This window comes from Crocodylus siamensis, chromosome 4 (assembly GCF_052110815.1).
Source record: "Crocodylus siamensis isolate JL-2025a chromosome 4, ASM5211081v1, whole genome shotgun sequence".
In the NCBI taxonomy this organism is placed as follows: domain Eukaryota; kingdom Metazoa; phylum Chordata; order Crocodylia; family Crocodylidae; genus Crocodylus; species Crocodylus siamensis.
The window spans coordinates 209,565,687-209,585,506 of record NC_143398.1 but is presented as its reverse complement, the minus strand read 5'-3'; the positions used below and the strand labels follow the sequence as shown (position 1 = coordinate 209,585,506).

Genomic DNA, 19,820 nt, shown 5'->3' with positions numbered 1-19,820 from the left:
TAAGTCATATCCCCCAGCTGCCTCACATTTTTGTTGCCCTCTGCTGGACTCTCTCCAATTTGTCCACATCCTTTCTGTAGTGGGGGGTCCAAAACTGGACACAGTACTTCAAGTGTGTCCTCACCAATGCTGGATGGAGAGGAATATCACTTCCCTTGATCTGCTGGCAATACTCCTACCAATGCAGCCCAGTATGCCATTAGCCAGCTTTGCAACAAGGGCACACTGCTAACTCATATTCAGTGTATTGTCCACTGTAACCCCCAGGTCCTTTTCTGCAGAATTTCTGCTAACCAGTCAGCCCCCAGCCTGTTCTGGTTCATGGGTTTGTTTTGTCCGAAGTGCAGGACCTTGCACTTGTCCTTGTTGAACCATGTGAGATTCCTTTCGGCCCAATCCTCCAATTTGTCTAAGTCACTCTGAATCCTAGCCCAGCCCTCCAGTGTATCTACTACTCCCCTCAGCTTGGCGTCATCTGCAGATTTGCTGATGGTGTACTCTATGTGCCATTTTCCAGGTTGTTGATCAAGACATCGAACAAAACCAGCCCCAGGACCGACCCTGGGGCACTCCACTTGATACCAGCTGCCAACTAGACATTGATCCATTGATTACTACCCTCTGAGCCCAGTGCTCCAACCAGTTTTCGATCCACCTTACTATCCACCTTCTCTCCAGCCAGTCCATTCATCCAGCCCATACACCTTAGTTTTCCAGCAAGAATGTTGTGGGAGACCATATCAAAAGCCTTGCTAAAATCAAGGTACACCACATCCACCAGTTTCTCCACATCCACAGACCAGTTATCTCATCATAAAAGGCAATCAGGTTGGTCAGGCATGACTTGCCCCTGGAGAATCCACGCTCACTGTTCCCAATACCCTTCTTCTCCTCCAAGTGCTTAGAAATGGATTCCTTGAGGATCTGTTCCATGATTTTTCCAGGGACTAAGGTGAGGCTGATTGATCTGTTGTCCCCCAGATCCTCCTTTTCTTCTCTTTCTTAAGTATAGGCACTATGATTGCCCTTTTCCAGTCATCCAGGACCTCTCCTGATCACCATGAGTTTTCAAAGATGATGGTCAATGGCTTTACAGTCCCATCAGCCAGCTCCCTCAGCAACCTTGGGTGCATCCCATCTGGCCCCATGGACTTGTACATGTCCAGCTTTTCTAAGTAGTCCCTAACCTGTTCTTTCACCACTGAGGGCTGGCTTGGAGTCTCCACAGAATCAGCCCCTCTCTGATCCTGCCTCAGCAGGCTCCCAGGCTGGAGAGAGGAACTGGATGCTATATCTCTCCCGTGGCAGCCTTTTCTGCTGCTCCTCAAGGCACTCCTAGGGGGCTCTCCGAGGAACCGCTGTGTTGAGACTCTGTCTCCAGCCTGTCCCTTCACCCCCTCTATCTCTCTCTCTCTCTTGTTCCCCCCCACGAGAAAACTGCTCTTCACTTTTATCCAAGCCTCTCAGCCAATCCCAGCCCTGAGCCCTTCCCAGGCTTTTGCTAACGGCTCTCTTTCAAAACTTTGCTGAGGTTATGTCACCCCTCCCACTTCCAACAGGGCTGCCTCCAAAACAGCTTCACTTGCCTTCAGAGCCTACAGTGTCCCTGCTGGGACAAACTCTGTCTCTCTGCCAGGCAGTCCTTTCCATTCTTTCAGGTAAGTCCATTTTTTAAATGCTGCTACATACTTGTAGAAACCCTTCTTGTTACCCTTCACATCCCTTTCTAGCTGCAACTCCAATTGTGCTTTGGCCTTCCTGACTTTATCCCTCCATGCCCAAGCAATGCTCTTATACTCCTTCCTATTTACTTGTCCCAGTCTCCATTTCTTATAAGCTTCCTTTTTTGTGATTCAGTTTACTGAAGAGTTCCCTGCTAAGCCAAGCTGGTCTTCTGCCATGCTTGTTAGTCTTCCTGGGGATTGGGATGGTTTGCTCCTGCACTCTCAGTAAGGCTTTTTTTTTAAGTACAGCCAGCTGTCCTGGACTCCTCTTCCCCTCAGACTGGCTTCCCAGAAGATCCTGCCCATGAGTTCCCTGAGTGAGTTGAAGTCTGCTTTTCTGAAGTCCAGGGTCCTTACTCTGCTGCTCCCCATCCTTCCTTCCCTCAGGACCCTGAACTCAATCATCTTATGGTCACTGCTACCCAAGCTGCCATCCACTACTACATTCCCCACCAATTCTCCTCTGCTTGTGAGGTCAAGAAGAGCATGGCCCCTAGTTGGCTGCTCTAGCACCTGAACCAGGAAGTTGTTCCCAACTCTCTCCAAAAACTTCCTGGATTGCCTGCACACTGCTGCATTGCCCTCTCAGCAGATGTCAGGGTGATTTTAAGGTCACAACAGTCCAGGATCAGTATTTTATTTTGAGGGAGAAGCATAGCACTCAGAACTCCAAAGCATGCAAAGGGCACTATCTGTTAATTCATTCTTTAGTGTTTGAAGATTATTCTCAGCTATGCCAGTCCCCCCACCCTACTTAATGAACTCTAGCACTGAGAGAGTTGGAAAAGGTATTTCATCACAGGGGACCTAGTTGGGCCTGACCCTCTAGTAGGACATGCGTTGGGTGGGAAAGAAGGTCATTTGTAATGATGCCTGAAATTAGATTTTGCAGCATTGAGTGAAAAGCTATTGAATGTTTAGATCAGTGATTCTCAACCAGGATGCAACAGCATCCTGCAGTGCCTTGAGATCTTTTCTGAGGTTCCACAGAGTGCCATGCAATGTTTGCAGTTAAGTTGATAAATGTGATTCACAAGATTAACCCACAAATTTCAAATGGGAATCCATGGTGTTTAGCGCATTCTAACCTGTGGTCTTTCCAAGTTCTTTGCAACAGAAGAATTGCTTTATGATGTTTCTGAAGTCAAAATCAAGTGAAAACCCCTTTCCAAGGGGTGCCTTGAGTCTATCAGGTTGTGTTTTGAGTCTGACAAGGGGAGCCTTGTGCCATAGTCCAAGGGATATCTAAAAAGGTTGAGAACCACTGATTTAGATCAACTGGATTTCTTTCCCTTCTCTTCTTATTTGTGAACTTGATTGCAAGAACCTACCTTTCTATCCAGGCTTAGAAAGTTTGTTTTTATTATGTTCTACCGGTTTGTTTTCCATAAAACTATAATTGGGAATCTTGCTAAGATCACTAGGTACAGCCAGAACAGGAAATAAATACTTCACACATGATATGCATTCCATTCTGATTCTTGAAAAAAATATGGATAATACAAGGTAGCAAACATTTTCCCATAACGTAGGCTGTGTTGCAACATCTTCAAGAGTGATTTACTATAAGCATTCCATGTTACCAAAAGCTTTGCTGGTTCTGCATAGGAAAATTCACTCCAGTGACTGAATTTCATTGGATGACTGCAGGGAACACAGGCATTTCATCAATCAAATCTCTTTTACCTTCACTCTTGGAAGACATACATGTAAAGAAACCCCATGCTGTGAACCTTATTCATTCCAGTTCCACAGGCCACTAGATACTGTTTATTAAAGTCATTATTAACACAAGAATGGAAATTTCCAGGCTGGCTCAGGGCACACGCAAGAATTTTTTTCATGCACTTCTACACATGATTGCCATCTAGGTCAAACTTAGTTTTACCCAAGGTCAGCTTAAAGGCTTGATCAAATAGCATATTATTGGGGTTGTGAGGGAGACTCTTTATGAAAAAAAAAGCTGTATCCTACCTGCTAACTTGGCAGGAGGAAAAAGGAGTCCTAATCAATCTTTCAATTACCGACCTGTAAGTGACTGAGTGAAGTCTATTCAGAGATCTTTCATGCATAAAATGTGATATCCATACTTGAACTAATTCTCAGCTCTTTTTTTTGTTCAGATGCAGAAAGGTAAAAGGATCTTGAGTTTTAGTTAAATAAGCAACAGCTTTTGGTGAAAGCCATTTAAGTAGATTTGTCTTTGCCAAGAAGTATATCTTTTTTTTTACTAAGAGCTCTGTTTCCAGAGTCTAGAGGTTGGGGCTTTTTTAAGCATAAAATCATTTGCCATGAGAAAAATATTATTTTGTGAGGGAATTGTATCTGAGAGTACTTTTGGGTAGATGAGGTATGTTAACCCTAGTGATTTATCTGTAAGTAATTTGAAGCAAAGGTAGTGTAACTTCTATACCGAGGTGCAGGAAGAGTGTAATTTAAAAGTGACCCATGTTCCTGTATATATTCTTGATGATTAATTCATTTATCTACCCATCTTTATTCTGGCCTTTGTCTTATATGTTATACCAGTGTAAATTATACTCAAGTCAATAAAATAGACTCAACGTTGTTGAGCAATGTAAGTTACATGTTGGTAAGTGCATGTCTGAATCTATTCTAGCTGAACATGGTTGTAGCTTGTCACCAAAAGGAGGTGTTAGTTACAGCAATTTAGTCAACCTTTGATATAGTTCTGGATCTTTGCCCTCTGCTTGCTTAACTTCTAGCAGAATTTATGTTCCTCTACAGGTTAAACTATAATTGTTCTATAATGTATGTTTAATATTCCAGAAGAGAGCAGTTTTCCATCTCACAAAGGCAAAAAAATAAAAAAAAGGCCAAAGTAAACCAAACCAAAACAAAGACTTCTGAAGCCACTGTGCTTTGTGCAGTTGTGACCATTGTTTTCCAACTTTCTACAGCCCAGTAACTAAGACTAGGAGCTGCTCTTAAGTAACAGTGAAACTACTTTTTCTCCCTTGTGTATTATGCTCTCTGACACTAATCATGTATTTCTTGCACCCACAGAAATACTGTCAAGTTATTTTCTTAAGGTGCATAGTCTTTACTAGTAAATAAAGGGTTTTCATTTTCGATACTGTTTGTTTCTGCAAGAGACTTCTGAATTGTTAGTGTCATATTAACTTGTGGAGTGTTTTTATTTACTAGACAACAAAATTGGGAGTGGGACTCCAGACTTCAGTTATCTGCCGTTATGTCTAGTTTTACTGACTAGATATGCCATTTTTAGAGATCTGCTAAGCTGCAGGATTGACTTACCATTAATAAAGGTACAACAGCTATTTATTCTACAACCACAGAAACTGCTAAAAAAACTGGTTTGCTTGTATAATGGCATCAACAACCCAATGAACACTTCAGATGGATGCTGTCTTTTTTCATACTACGTCCTTTTTTCTATTCATGTCTGACAGCTCAGCATTGACAACTGACTGAATTAAGGTTTAGAACTCATTTGGTTCTTATGGTTGAAGTTTTAAGAGGTGTTCAACAACAACAACTCAGTTCCTATCTTCAGCTTCTATCTACAGTGCATGGCATTCCAAGGGGGTCTCCAATCCAAGTACCAGCCAGGCCCTGGCCCACTTAGCTCTAAGACCAATTGAAATTGGATGCAGTTGGGGTGGTATGTCTACTCTCTTCTTGCAAAGTACTGGAACTAAACTCTCCATCATCAACAACATTTCTGAAGTGCATAATGCAAGCACCCTTTTCTCAAGTACAATAAAATCCCTGCTATCCGGCACAACTAGGGAATGGGGGCGTTGGTAATGTGAAAATGCTGGTTACCTGAGGGCACAGGGTTTCCAGCCAGACACAGAGCGGAGGGCGGGGGTCAGAGGGGGTTGTCTGCGGCCTCACGTGGTGCAGGGGGCAGGGGGGGCAGCGGCATGTGAGCTTTTCCCCCCTACCCCGCCCCCTCCAGGCATCCGGCTGGCCAGAAATTCTGTTTACTAGAGTGTGCCGGTTAGTAAAATCCCGGATAACAGGGATTTTACTGTATAAAGGCGCAATAAGCCTTTAGGCTCAATGCTAATGATGATTATACCGATAGTGACATATTTTGCAGGATATATTGCTATGCATAGGGGTCATGAAAATACTGTAGCTGGAGTTTCAAAAGCAGCAATTAACTGAATTAACACTTGCATGTAGGAAAGTCAAAAGTCATGCTAAGAATATAACTTGACTTTGGTCAGCAAAGGCTATTGACCTTAAGTACATTCCATATACTCACTTTTCTTTAAAGCAGGAGGTAGTGGATACTTACAAAAGCAGAATACAGTGCTTAATGAACTGCTGATCCTTTCTCATATGGCAAATGCTATGTTGCAGATAGAGGTTGTTAGCCATGCTAATCTGATGTTGGGCAGAAAGCAGGCTAAAGATGCACCTTATAGAACTGTGGTTCTCAACCTGTTTTCACCCAAAGTACCCCTGGGTAGATTTAAGGTACCCCTTAAAAAATGCCACCTCTTAGTTTTCTCTTGTTTTTGGGTAGGGAAAAAGAATAAAGCAATTCTTCTTACAGACCTCAGAAAGACCACAACAGGTCAGAATGCTTTTAACATTATGGATTCCTATTGGAAATCTCTGGGTTTATCTTATTAATTGTGTTTACACACCCAGCAGTACTAATGCTGTGGCACTCCTTAAGGGATCTTAAGAAACCCCAGGGTGATGCAGAACCCTAGCTGAGAATCACTGGTATAGATTAAGTAAATAAGATATGTACATATAGAACACCATTTTTTGTGACCTCAAGCTCAGTTCATCAGATGCTGTGAAAGGATGAACACAAAGCAGTGTATAAAGTGGAATAAGAGATCTGAATACAGGTTGGGAAGGGAGAAAGCAAAAGGAGGGGAGTGGAAGGGTGCAGTACTGGGAGAGGCAGGAAACAAAGAACCTATAGGAACAAAGGGATCAAAAAACTAATCCAGGTAATACGATAAGAATTTGTAGTCCCCTGTTTAAACCATACCTAACACAATCCAATTTGTAGATAATTTCTTCTGCAATTTCCAATTCAAAATGGTTTTAATTTTGGTGCCTGAGAACGCCAATCCTGAGGTTAGCTATAGAATGTCCAGGGAGTTCACATGAATGACATTTAGGACCTAACATGCATAGTAGCCACTGGATCTGGGCTAACCCAAATGTTGTTTTTTTGGGGGGGAGGTGTTGTGACTAAGGTACTTAAATTCAGCCTAAATCCTATTTAGGTGTTTAATTTGCTAGTCTGGCTCTGGCCCCAAATGTCTTCTTTGAGCATGTTTAAAATTCAGCCTGACTTGGGGTTTATTCTGTTTTCATTTACACAGGTATGACCTAGTTACATGTGGTTGTGTTCTGCTGAGCTTACACTTAACACAGATATCAGATCAGAAATGGACAATTCTAAGAGACTGTAAAGACTTCTCATTGTCAAGATCTAGAAGGCGCCCAGATCCACAGATTCAAAGAAGTTTAGGACTGGAAGGGACCTTGTGAGATCATCAGGCCCAACCTCCCTGCTCTGGGCAGGAAAGACTGCTGGGGTCAAATAACCCCAGCAAGGTGTGTGTCCAGTCTCCTTTTGAAGGGGGTGGTGCAGGCACCTACTTTGGAGATCTTCATAGCATTCATAGCAATCATATGATTGCTGTGAAGATCTCCAAGGTAGGTGCTTGCACCACCCCTGCTGGGTGTCTATTCCAGAGTCTGGTCACACAAACCATGAAGAAGTTTTTCCTTATATCCAGTCTGAAACCTCCTTCTAGGAGTTTATGACTGCTGCTCCTGGTTTTCCCCTGGGGTGTGGCAGGAGAGAGATGCACCTTGTAGACTAACAAAATCAGAGATGCATAAGTTTCATGAACAACAACTCTATCAGAGGCTATAAAAGGACAGGCAGAGAGCACGCTGTCAAATAGGAGTGATTTAAATACAAAAGACGGAAGGGATAGGAAAGGGGAAAGGGAAGAAGGGGCACTGCTAGGAAAGCAGCTTGGAGGTAACAACAAAGCAACAAATCCATATGGACATGAAAACTAATCCAGGTAGTAGGATAAGAATCCATAGTCCTTGTTTAGACCATACTTAATGTAATCCAGTCTGTGGATGACTTCTTGTTCCTCAGCTTTGCTGTTGCTTGCATAAGCTTATGCAGCTTTGCTTCAGTTAGTCTGTAAGGTGTGCCTCTACCCTGCCTTCAGACTAACATAGCTAACTACCTCTCTGTCAAGATCTAGTGAAGATCACGAATGGACCTGTCAGTATAACTGAGGCACATGCTTTGAAAGTTCCTAATTCAGTTATTCTATGAATCTTTGCTTTGACCCAAGGACAGTGACATTCTGGTCCATGACTGGAATACCGCAACAAATAATACTATGCAAGCACTACCTGCATCTCAGACTTCAAGGAGAAACATCCACTCAGGAAATGTCTGCCAATTATTCTGTCTCTCTCTGGTATTTTCAGAGAGCTTATTGCAGGCTGAAAACTTGAATTCCTAGTATACTTCCCCAAAATTAAATAAATTACTGTGCTAATTAAGACTTGAGCATAGAGTGGGAATCCTCCTATAATAAAAAATTCATATTATAGACAAAGAAAATTATAGATCAAAAAGTAATCTTTGTAGGCTGAGAGAGCCACCATTTTCTGTTAAACAAATATGAGCATGACACCTCCCTCCTTGATTTTTGTTTTTCCTTATTCCTTCTGTCACTGCAGTGCAGCTATTGCCTTGGCATCTTTGACCTGTACAGATAACATTAATAGCTGTTTTATTAGCTTGAAGATAGTTGGAAGTTACTGTCACTGGGTTTTTAATTACTCTAATTTGATAAAGTATTTCTGATATTCACTCCACAAAGAACCTCTCAGTTTTCTCCCTAATAAAAAAAATACTTTTTTAAAATGTACAACAGCATTTTGTCCTGAACTTCTGGATAACTAAGCCAGTCTCTAAGAAAGCCTGTAGACAGTAAACATATTTGCACTTCTGTGCTCTTCCTCAGGAATAAAGAGCAGAAGGAGAAAGAAAATTGCTAGTCACTGGGTGGAGTTGAAGGTTACTAATAGGGAGACAGCTTTTCTTTCCCCCTTTAAATTTTGTATCATTCCTTCACAGTGCAGAGCCTTTCACTGATTGCTAGGTAGCTTATTAAGCTGTTTTCTCATTGTGCTCCTTTCTTCCCTTGCTGCTTTCCTATTATTTTGCCAGTATGCAATTAGGGCTAGGGAGTGGGAAGTACAGAAGAGAGCATGTTCGAGAGGATGCCAGGATGTCTTCTCAGTTATTGGTTGACTGCTGGCTGATGGATAGTGAAGGGAGGAGTAAAGCTTTCAGTCTTCACTGAGGGAGCTGAAATACAGAAACCAAATTTACAGGTAAGGGGAAGGGGAGAGGGGTGAGGGGCAGAAATTCTGTTTACTGATAGCTGTTCTGAGTCCTGGCTGCAGTGTTTTCTGTGTTATAAAAATGCTTGTGAGGACACCTACATAATTTGTCCTGAATTAAGGGCTCTGAAGCACCTTTGCGATTTATTATTCCTCCCTCATAGCAGGTTTTAGCTGATAAGAGCTCCATAGACAGTGAAATCAGTTGCACGTCTGACTCTCTCTAACAACTTTCTCCTGTGACAGCGTAAGCAGTCCATCTCAGTGAGGCACAACTTATTCAGTAACAAGGGCTTTGTACGGAATGGGCAGAATAGTCTATTTGCAATATATAGCACAGGAAAATCTACAAAAGGTTGCAAGGGACTTCAGGAAATATAACACATGTAAACGATATGCATTTTATTTATTGTGTTAATTAAGTTGTGCATGGCGTTGGAATGGACCTGAAAAATAAATACAACAGATTGTTTTTGTGGATTTTTGAGCACTTCGAAGTTTTGAGTAAACGAACTTAAAAGCTAATTTTTGGAATAAGATAAAATGGTGCAAATACTTCAATTATCCTTACCATTATAGAAAAATAAAACTCTACCATATAACATCATAATTCTTCAATACATTACTGTTAATATTAGTTTTTTTAGTTCATTATTGAACACATACAATATTTTATATCAAGCTGTATCAAACTGAAATAAATGTTGAAATGGTTTGTAAAAGAGTCACTGTAAATGTTTGTTTTTACCAGGGTATTTCTAATCCAGAAACGTTGGGTTGAACAATAGTAAGCAGCATTACCTCTGCAGATATATTCAAATATCACAGTGATGGGGATCATATACCTATCTGTATAGATCAATCAGATAGAAGTCAGGAATAAAATCTTGGTTGCTTTCAAGTCAATGGGAGTTTTTCCACTGACTCGAATAAGGCCAGGGTTTCAAGCATGAACTCTTTCTATTTCACTGACATGTCCCAGGATGATATTTCATGTCAACAGACCATATAATACTGCTGTAAGCAGAAATTTCCATTTGTATCACTGAGTTGTGACTAAAAAGTGTTGGTGAGATATAGCTTAATGCTATTGTTGTTTTGTCTAAATATTAAGGTTTTTAAGTGATTTCACATTACTTACAGCAATTAAAAGTAGTAGTGCTTAATTTACTAGTTGTCTTAATTAAATAAATGTTTGCAGCTCAATTACCTGAGTATTTACAGCAGTCAAGGCATTTCCTATAGTAAATATATGGAAGTAGAAGGGACTACTGCAGATACTAAGGTAAACATACTTGTTTATCTAAGTAGGTTTGGTATTTGTTTGGGGTACTGCTCATTGGATGGTCTAACTCAAATTAGTTAAGTCAAATTATTAAAAAATACTTTCCATGTAAATCAGTGGACAGCTGTGAAAATATACATACAGTTCTTTTGAAAGAGATCATTTGTAGTAATGCTTGCTTTAAAAATGTGTACTTTTTCCTCAAGCATTAATTTCAGTACTGTTGTAGGATCTGAACAGAATAGTGCACGCTTCTTTGTCAAAGGAATAAAACTAATTTAAAAACTGTTAATCCTTGTATAGAAAAACCCTATTTTTGGATTAAATAAAAAACAACAACAGGGTAAATAATAAATGCAATAAGGAGATTAATTACCACCATTCATTTTAGCAACAATGAAGCTGAACTACAGAAATGCAGAAGGTGCTTTCTGTATTCAGTTAAAAAATGCATGAGCAATTTTATAATGTATTTATAAAACTACCACCTACCCCATGCACCTGCCTAATGGAACCGCACTTAACTGTAATAGAACTGAAAGATAAAAACACTAATTGGGCTTGATCCCACTTCCACTGGATTCAGCAGAAGCTAAATTAGGCCCAAATTCTTAAAAAGCTGACGCCATTAAAAAAAAATGGCAAAGACATAACATTTTTGGGTAGAGGGTTGGCTTTCTCCTCCTCCCGCTTCTTCACACATCTTCTTAGCTGCCAGTATCCAGTATGGTGCCCTTGCCGCCCAGGGGTTTCTCCACAGGATGGAGACTAAGGTAAGTATGATCTTCATCAAAATAAGCAGTAAGAAATCTGGAGGCATAAGCTTTATAATAAAAATAAAACAATAGTAGGAACTCTTTTAATACACTGATTTTTTTTTTCATAACTGCATCTGAATAAAAATGTTAGATACATCAATTATATACTTAACAATTAGGATGTTTTAAAAATAAAATATTAAATTGCAACAACCCTTAACAGTGGCATATTTTTAGATGACCACATTTTTCCCCCATATATTACCAATTTTTTAATTAAATATATTTACAGGAGCATTGAAGAAAATTAATTATTCTATTTATATGGAACTCAGTTTTGACAAATCATAAAATACAATTTGAATCTTGTACATCCTAATCTCAAAGTTAGATAAATTATCATTTTAAAGTTAGACTTCTGACTGAACGTAGCTCTGGTAACGAGAAGAGTTGATGAAAGAAGAGTAGTTTCTACATGTATTTAAATGATTTCTCCTTGGAAACCCACTGCTGCAGATGGATTTGACTTCCCCTGGCTATAAATATCTCCCCCTTAATAATAACAATGAGAGAGATGCTGAATAAAACTACTGTATATTGTCACCAGTTTTAAAGTTCCCTAATGATTCAGGCATTCTGGGTGAACTACAGATCTACATTTTCTTATCCAGCAGTCCCTATCAGCTGCTGCCAGGCATTCACCAGCCTTGTGAATATGAGATAAGCTCAACAGCCTTGGCTGCAGAACCTACTGAAAAAGAAATATATGTGTGGGAGGTGAGATAGTTACAAAACTTAATAACTGGTGGTGGTTGTGGCAATACGGCTGTATATGGGGTCCAATTCTTCTTCCCCTGAAATCAGTGGCAAAACTCCAACTGACAGAGCATGATCAATAGCAAGCCCTGAGTTTTAAGAACAATTCCTCTCCATGCATTCATTATTTGTAAATACAAGTTTACTGTCTATTTTTCTCTTGTAAAATGTTGAGTTGGGTTTACACTTCTTTCTATTACTTGCTTGTTAAATACTTAAAGCAATTGTTGACCGCTTTCTGATGTTTTTAGGCTACCTCAGATATTACCCTTTCCCTCCCCCTCTTTAATAAAGGGTAAGAAGCTTTATCTCCAGAATTCAATAATGATTTAATTGCTTTTATTCACATATTCTGTATAAATCATTCCTTTAAAATGTTTCATCCTGATGGAATTTTGCTAAATGATGAGCAGTGAATGCTACCTGAGAATTTGTCTAAATGAAAGGTTCCTTGTGTTCTCACAGTTATTAATGCAACTAAAATTGTCTTAAAGAAATATCTATTTGCACTACTAGGGAGTTTCATTTTATGAAGAATCATTTTTTTCTGTTTTCCTCAACAAAGAAATCAGGGCCGGTTTCATTTTATCCTTTGTTCATCATTTGTTCATTAAAGAAATGGTTATTGTCATGTTTTAAAAAATATATTTACAGTTTTCATATCACAGGAATAATTGGTTTTTAGTTTTTCAAAATACTGCTATTTTAAAAAAAATTACTGACCTCTCTTTGCTTTAACAAGTGTTTCCGTTATATGACTGCCTGACTCTTGTTTGTTCTGTTTTCTTGACACAGGCCTTTTTTTTTAACCCAGTATATTAAAGTGACTATTTCTCTTCATTTTTCATTAGATATCTTCATGTTCTGTTTTTAGCAAAGATAAAAAGCCCTGAACATTTTTACAGTATTGAGGCATACATCCTCTTTTACAGTGTGCCAAGTATAGCATTAAAATTATTTCAAACTACTGTTACACAGATAATTTGCAATGGATTCATTATTTAATAGTAAGTTCATTTTGGATGACAACATGAAGGGTAGCAAAATGATGTAAAGGAAAGAGTTAGTTTTGATTAATTTAAATGAATGGGAAGAGATGATCTTGGTTATTTTCATTATAAAAGAATATTAACATTATTAATAAGGCAGGTGGATTAGTAAATAGATTATAAAATTCATAATATATTGTAACTCTTTATAAGAATAATAAAAATTAATCAGAGTACACTTCCGTGAAGAAAATAAGCTGTTGCATAACAATACATGGGAAAGAAGCCAAGCACATTTTTAAAAAGACAGTTATTGTTTATAATGACTTTCATGCATCTTGTATAAAATAAGCATGATAGATTTATAAAGTGAGCTTATATGTGGCTATCAGAGAAGTATCAGAAAACAATATTTAGGGGGGAAGAGGTATCAGTGCTTCTTATTCAATAAGAGTCAGCTTAATTGCAATGGAATTGTGCCAGTTTGGCATGAGTCCTTTTAATGAAATAGAAACAGTTTTATCTACTGAAAATAATGGGAAGGTTTGTCTCTCACTGCCTGTCACTATGTTGGTGTTATGCAGGATAATGACGGTAACACAGAGAAACAGAAACCTAACCTAACGTCTCCCTCAGTGAGTTCAGAGCACACAGGAGTGCTGCAATTTGTTGCCAGACTAGGGCTTTTTCATCAGTTTCCTACGTTAACTGTTCAGGTCAGTAGAGGAAAAAATCTAATTCTGCTGTGTTAAACAACAGCTGTTAAATCTTAATCTATTGCCATATCACGCCATGTATGTCAAGACAATATTTTACTATGCATATCATCCTCAAAAAGGAAATAAATGTATTAATCTCACTGTTTCCAACTTTGATTTCCTAAACTATATAAGTAGTCAGTTTCCTTTATACCTTCTTAGTGGTTGAACTGTGCAGAAAAGCAAGAAATTGCTAGCTAGGATTCTGATTGATTTTAAATGGATTGGATTCTAATCTCTGAATTCCTTGGAGTGATACTCCCGGAAATGAAAAGCAGTGGCAAGGATATGCACAATGGAAAGAGCATTTGAACTATTTCTTTATATAGAAGCAATGCAGAGGACGTCCTATAAATTAAAACTGAGGCAATGGAGACTAGAAAAATGAGAGTAATAAGCTCAGTGTTTGGTTTCACAAGTACGCATTGGTGGTGCAAGTTCTCTCTATCCATAATCAAAACTATGAGCTGTGGTTTAAGTTTACCTGCATTCTAGTTCTCCACAGTCACTTTCTCTGATCTTCCTTTCCTCCATTATACATACACACACCTTGTTTTGCTAAACTGGAGAAGCCAAACTGACCACATTTAACTGGAATGAAAAGCCTTAAGGGGGAGATGACTAACTTTAGAAAGTATTATGGGCAGTATTCTACTTTATTGAAGTAGTCAAACTCAATGTTTCTGGCTAAAGCGAGGTGAGAAGGACCTGGGACACCGTAAGCTTCTTCAGCATAAGTGTTTCAGTGCCCAAAAAGGATGTGCCTGGTCCCAGCAGATTAAACCAAGGAAATGGAGTATCTGGTACTTCTAAAAAAATACTTATACTTAGTGGAGAGTTAGGTGCTGCAGAGCACCCTTCCTGAAGCTTTAGCACCTGACTCAGGGCTACTCAGGTGCTTCCAGTCACTCAGGATCCAAACCTTGGAGTCCTCTTCTGACTGAAAACTAGTAGCTGGAGGAGGGACTGTGGTCTGGGCTGGGCACTGCTCCTCCTGCCGGGGGCAGAGATCAGCTGAGACTGGGGCTTGCTGCCGTGGCTGCCGTCAAGGCTCATGCTGCTTATGGTGGCCTTGGGTGGTTGCTGGCAGTGATGGAGAAGGGCTGCACCCAGCTGATGCAGCATCTGTGTGTGGGTGTTGGAGCATGACTGCAGACATCCATGCTGTTCCACTCTGCCGGCCATCAGGGTTCCTGGGACCTGTGGGGTCAGGTGAATGCATGGACATGCAGTAGCAGCACTCCTATCCCCTATGTTGAATTCCCTTAATCATAATATGGTCATCCTAACCTTAGGGGACTTGGTGAGGGGGGAGGAACCTCAGCTTTTGTACTAGTCCCCAAGATACTGCACTAGACAGTCTGGAAAAAGAACAAAAATACTGTGGATGGTGGAACTGGGCCCCAGGACTCCCCACTGCCCTCCCAGATAATCCAGTTTCTGAGTTAGTGATTTAACCTCTAGGTAAATTAATTTAAAATGAGTACTAGCAGTAGCATGACCCTGATAAACTTTTGAATGAAAGTGGCTGCTGTGCTTTGGATTCAGTGCTATCACTGAGTGTTATGCAGCTAGTCGGCATTTCAGCTGGATTCAGCCCCTGTTGGGATCCATTTAAAGTATAAGTGCTGTTTTCCTACAGAGCTTGGTTGGAAAAAAAGATAGCTAGGGGTTTTTTTGGTTACGTGGCTGAAGGAGGGGGTTTCTGGATTGCTATTTTCTTTGACCCAGGACTCCAGAATTCTGCCCAATTCCCATGTTAATGCTCTAGGTACTTTTTCTAGATCTCATCTTTGGTCCAATCCCATATGAAAGCTCCAGAACTAGAAATGTAGAAGTACAACTCCGCTTTCCCTTTTACATGGGTGCAAGGAATTGAAATGAAATTCGAAATGGAACGCTGTTCTGTCAAAACCTCGAAACTCAAGGCAAAACAGAACAGTGCCTTTTTGCACAGCCCTAGAAAGCAGACAAGTCTCCAGAAGAACATGCAGCCAAGACTCCTGAGAAGACTTCAGCCAAGAGCCCTTCAAAAAGTCCAGAAAAGTCACTCAGAAATCCTTCCAAATCAATATGATTGCTATTTACAATATAAATACATTAATGTAGCTATATTACTCATCTAGAATTGATTGAATACAAAATTCTGGGTTAGTTTTGGTGAAAATAGGGTATTGGGCCTTAGTTCAATTAAATTATGCCCCTGTCCAAACAAGCCAGGTATTTCATTTATTTCAGAAAGAGCATCTGAGAGCTGACTCCTGTCACTGCTATCAGGACCTATGGAGAAAGAACATTCCACAATCAAACCCCAGCTATTAATAACAGATTTTCCACTATTTAAAAATAAATAGTGCTTTTCATTCCTTTATGGGTCAGAATTAATGTTGATTTGGGTTTGTGTTGATCCTGAAGAAAAAAAAGTACAAATATATACATAAGTGTACCTAATATGCATAGGAGAACAGAAAGTTGCTCTTGGCCTGAGAGATACATGGGAAATAAATTTCTCAATGAAACCCAACTGTGCACAAAATGGTTAATGATGACATGAAAACCTAGACCTAAAAATGTGCCCAGTAAGTAGGTCACTCATCCAACTGCCTTATCAAGGCCAATCAGCTCTAAGTTCAGGTTTTCAATTAGTTTATTTTACCTTGAGGGAACCTTGCCCCCATAGCAAATCGGGAAAATTTGCAAATAGCAAACAAAACTAACACCTGTGGTCTTTCCTCAGGCCAGAGAGGGACAACCCAAGCTGTGTACTGTTCCCTGGGCAGGCCAGCATCTTCTCTGTCTTTCTCTGTCTTTGGAGCTCTTAACTCTGTCTGTAGCTCCACCTCCTTTCACTGATCATCATTTGCAGCTGGCCCCTAGGTAGACTCTCAACTGCTTACTACCTCAGCTGGGACTCAGCCCTCTGCAGGCTAAGCACCAACTTGCAGTGCCCCGTAGGTCCCTTCACCAGTATAGCAATCAACAACACCTGCTATCAGTTGATTAATTACCCTGGACATTTATAAAGATCCAGCACATGCATTCAAAAACTCATTATGGTTTGGGCTTAGTAGCAGTAGTATAATCTCTGTGTACAAATGAGTCACTATCAGACACAGAAGAAAAATGGACAGGAAGGAGGCCTGCTTTAGTTATTTTGATGGTAAAGATTCTCCAGCATAATCCATTGAATTCTCTCCTGTGTGCATGCATTGGAATTGCAGGCCTAAAGATATATTTTCCAATCAGTTTTCATGAGCCGGTTTGCAGACAAACCAGTTTGACATTCCATCAAGGAATTCCAAGGGATCTGGCAAGCCACAAGAGTCATGCTTTATCCATGCAGTTAGTCACAACCACCTTGGTTAATATCTGCCTCTGTCTTGAGTTCTTGGCAACAAGATTCCTTCAGAAAGGCATTAGCAATACAACAGCCTGTATGCATATACATAAAGCAGGCTCTGGGTGTAGTCATCCTGCAATATGCATACTGCACTAGCGAAACTATCAGGAATTAACTCAGACAACTGGTGCCTGTGAGTAGACCTGCCAATTACAACAAAACAGTATTTGTGAAACAGCTGTTTGATCCATGTTCTTACACTTTTTTATTTTCTATGTCATACATTCACACAAATGGGTTTTGTTTTCATTGAAGATGTTATTTATATGAATACTCTTTTTTGCATGTCAACAATGTTATGTATGTGTTAGCATGCATACTTGCTATTTCCGTTATTGCTATTTGTTTATTGCTTTCCAGCGTAAAAGGTTTCTGTCACTCAGTGAGGAACATAACTTAGGTGACCAATTTCACACCTTGATTAGTAGATAATTAAGTGAACAGTTTCCAAGCACTTCTATCAGCTGAAATTTGTTCACGTAAACCATTCATTAAGTAATTAGATGTTCCAAACATATCTGTAAAAATCAAATTTGTGGACAAGAAGAAGTTCTAAATTCAAAATGAATATTATTCACAACAGCTAATCCAAATGTCTCTGCTTGTGAGCATCAATATTCATGATTTAACTGTGAAATTACCCTCCAAGACTCCTTAGCATGTTATGGCACATGCTGACTGGCCAGTGGGTGGGAGTTGTTTGTGATGAGTACTTTGCAGTAATGTTTTATGTGGAACATCTGCTTCCTGCATCCTCCTGTTAGTGATAGCATTCATTTTTAAAGAACTGATTTTTGTTTGAAATCAAATATGTATCACTCTTAGAGGCCATGTCTATGTGTTTTTTCTATTCATCCCAGGTAGTGTAACTGTGAGGCTAAGACAAAGTGCTGTGCTAGGTGGCTCATAGGTTAAACCTCTAGGTTTGGTTTTTTTTATGGTCAAAAAGGTGATTTTTATCTATTTAGGCTCCTATCCGGACACCTATTACAATGATATTTGACTGGATCCCAGGAAAGAATTAAAACAAGTTATTGAAGAAGGAAAGTACTGAATTTTTTTTCTTCTCAAAGAATGTGTGGGTTCACCAGGTATTTCTCTTCCTCTTTCTGAGTTTCAATCAATGACTAATTTCTGTAGTGAGTTTTTCACCTATAGTACTGTAGTGTCAGACACTGAGACCTATTTCATATTTATGCTGATTTTTGTTGTGGATATCTTATATATACCTGAGGTTTATTTCTCAAGTATGTTCCAGAACTCCTGTCAGTTCTATATATATGTTCTTGCATGCAACGTGCCTTTCCCCCCAAAATCAGCCCCTCCCCCCTAAATGCAGGTGCATGTCTGATTTTCAAGACAGAAGCATGCTGCAGGAATTATAGTATTACTATTTAGGCAGCTTAGAAAGTCAATTGACTTAAGAGTTCATTTTCCTTTATTCTACAGGTGTTAACAGTCATGTCCTGTTTTTAATGGTCATAACGTTCCATTAATCAATAAAAGTTTTGGTTTTTTAGGGCAATTTTGCTGTCTGCTAGCTAATTCTGGTTCTTCTCTTCCAATTACATGTCCCTGGAAACTCTGTAGCTCTTTTCAAAAACATAGATCCACCTATGGGGCACGTGTACACATGACAGGGGCTTAGTCCTAAGGGTTTTATTCTATGCCTCCCTAAATTGAAATGGTACAGTAGTACATAGGCTCACCACCCTTCAATGCAAATGTGACAGGTGGGCGAGACCGGAAGTCCTGCCCTTTAGCCCCACCCCTTCCCCTTATATGGTGTGTAAAGTCACCAGTCCCACCCCTGTCCCCAGTCATGTGGTATGTGACATCATCAACTCCACCCCCATCCCCAATCATGTGGTGTGTGACACCAGTACCACATGGTCCATGACATCAGAAGGACAGCCCATGCAGACCCCCAAAGCCCAACCACTCAAGCTGCAAGAACTGCCTTAGATCACTCGGTGTAGTTATGGCCTATCAGGTCCCAGACTGATTTAGCCCCCCACCGGAGCACAGGAGTGGTCTATGGGATGGCAGGGTGGTAGTGTGACCCCTCTAACAACCTGCCCCACTATCCCCAACCAATTGGCAGAGGTTTCAGAGGCCTCAGACCTCCCAAAAAAGATGCTGAACCAATTGGAATGAGAAGAGGGGGCAGGATTTGGGTGGCAACCCCACCAGCTCTGTCTGCTTTCCCAAATGACCCCTCTGTTTATCTGAGACCGTGCTAAGGCAAGCAGGGCCGAATATGGATTCTTTCACAATGCCTATAGGCCCACTCACTACAACCCTAAGATGGCCTTATAGAAAGAGTTACCATAGAAATAGTTTTGAGAAGGAAACATGGCCCCTTTCTCAAAGACTCTTTGAGATGCCTGACCCTGTTCGGGAAGATCCAATGAACAGGCAAATGGAAAAGGCCCAGACCCTCGAGGCAGTTGTTGAGAATTTGGAAGAGGGTATCTTTGTGCCATGGTTTAAATTTGTCCTCAAACATTTGAATGCACGGGGGTGGGTGTTGGGGGGGAAGTGGTTCCCAGACATGTCTACACAGGAGGCTATGTTAAAGGAAGTTTATTACTCTTCTGGTGAAGCTGGCAATTTTGTCATGGTGAACACTGTTTTTGAAGCCACCAAAAGGCAGAATAAGGTTCTGAACAGAAGTGGG

The 19,820-nt window shown here is 40.2% G+C and overlaps 1 protein-coding gene across 1 annotated transcript in view; it reads left to right on the top strand.

Moving 5' to 3' along the window:
* The first annotated feature begins 9,094 nt into the window (after positions 1-9,094).
* The window catches only part of CSRNP3 (cysteine and serine rich nuclear protein 3), a 166,587-nt gene continuing 155,861 nt past the window's right edge, over positions 9,095-19,820 (top strand). The window contains exon 1 of the mRNA XM_090045588.1: positions 9,095-9,125. The gene's annotated coding sequence lies outside the window, so the exon portion shown is untranslated. The remainder of the gene's footprint in view (positions 9,126-19,820) is intronic.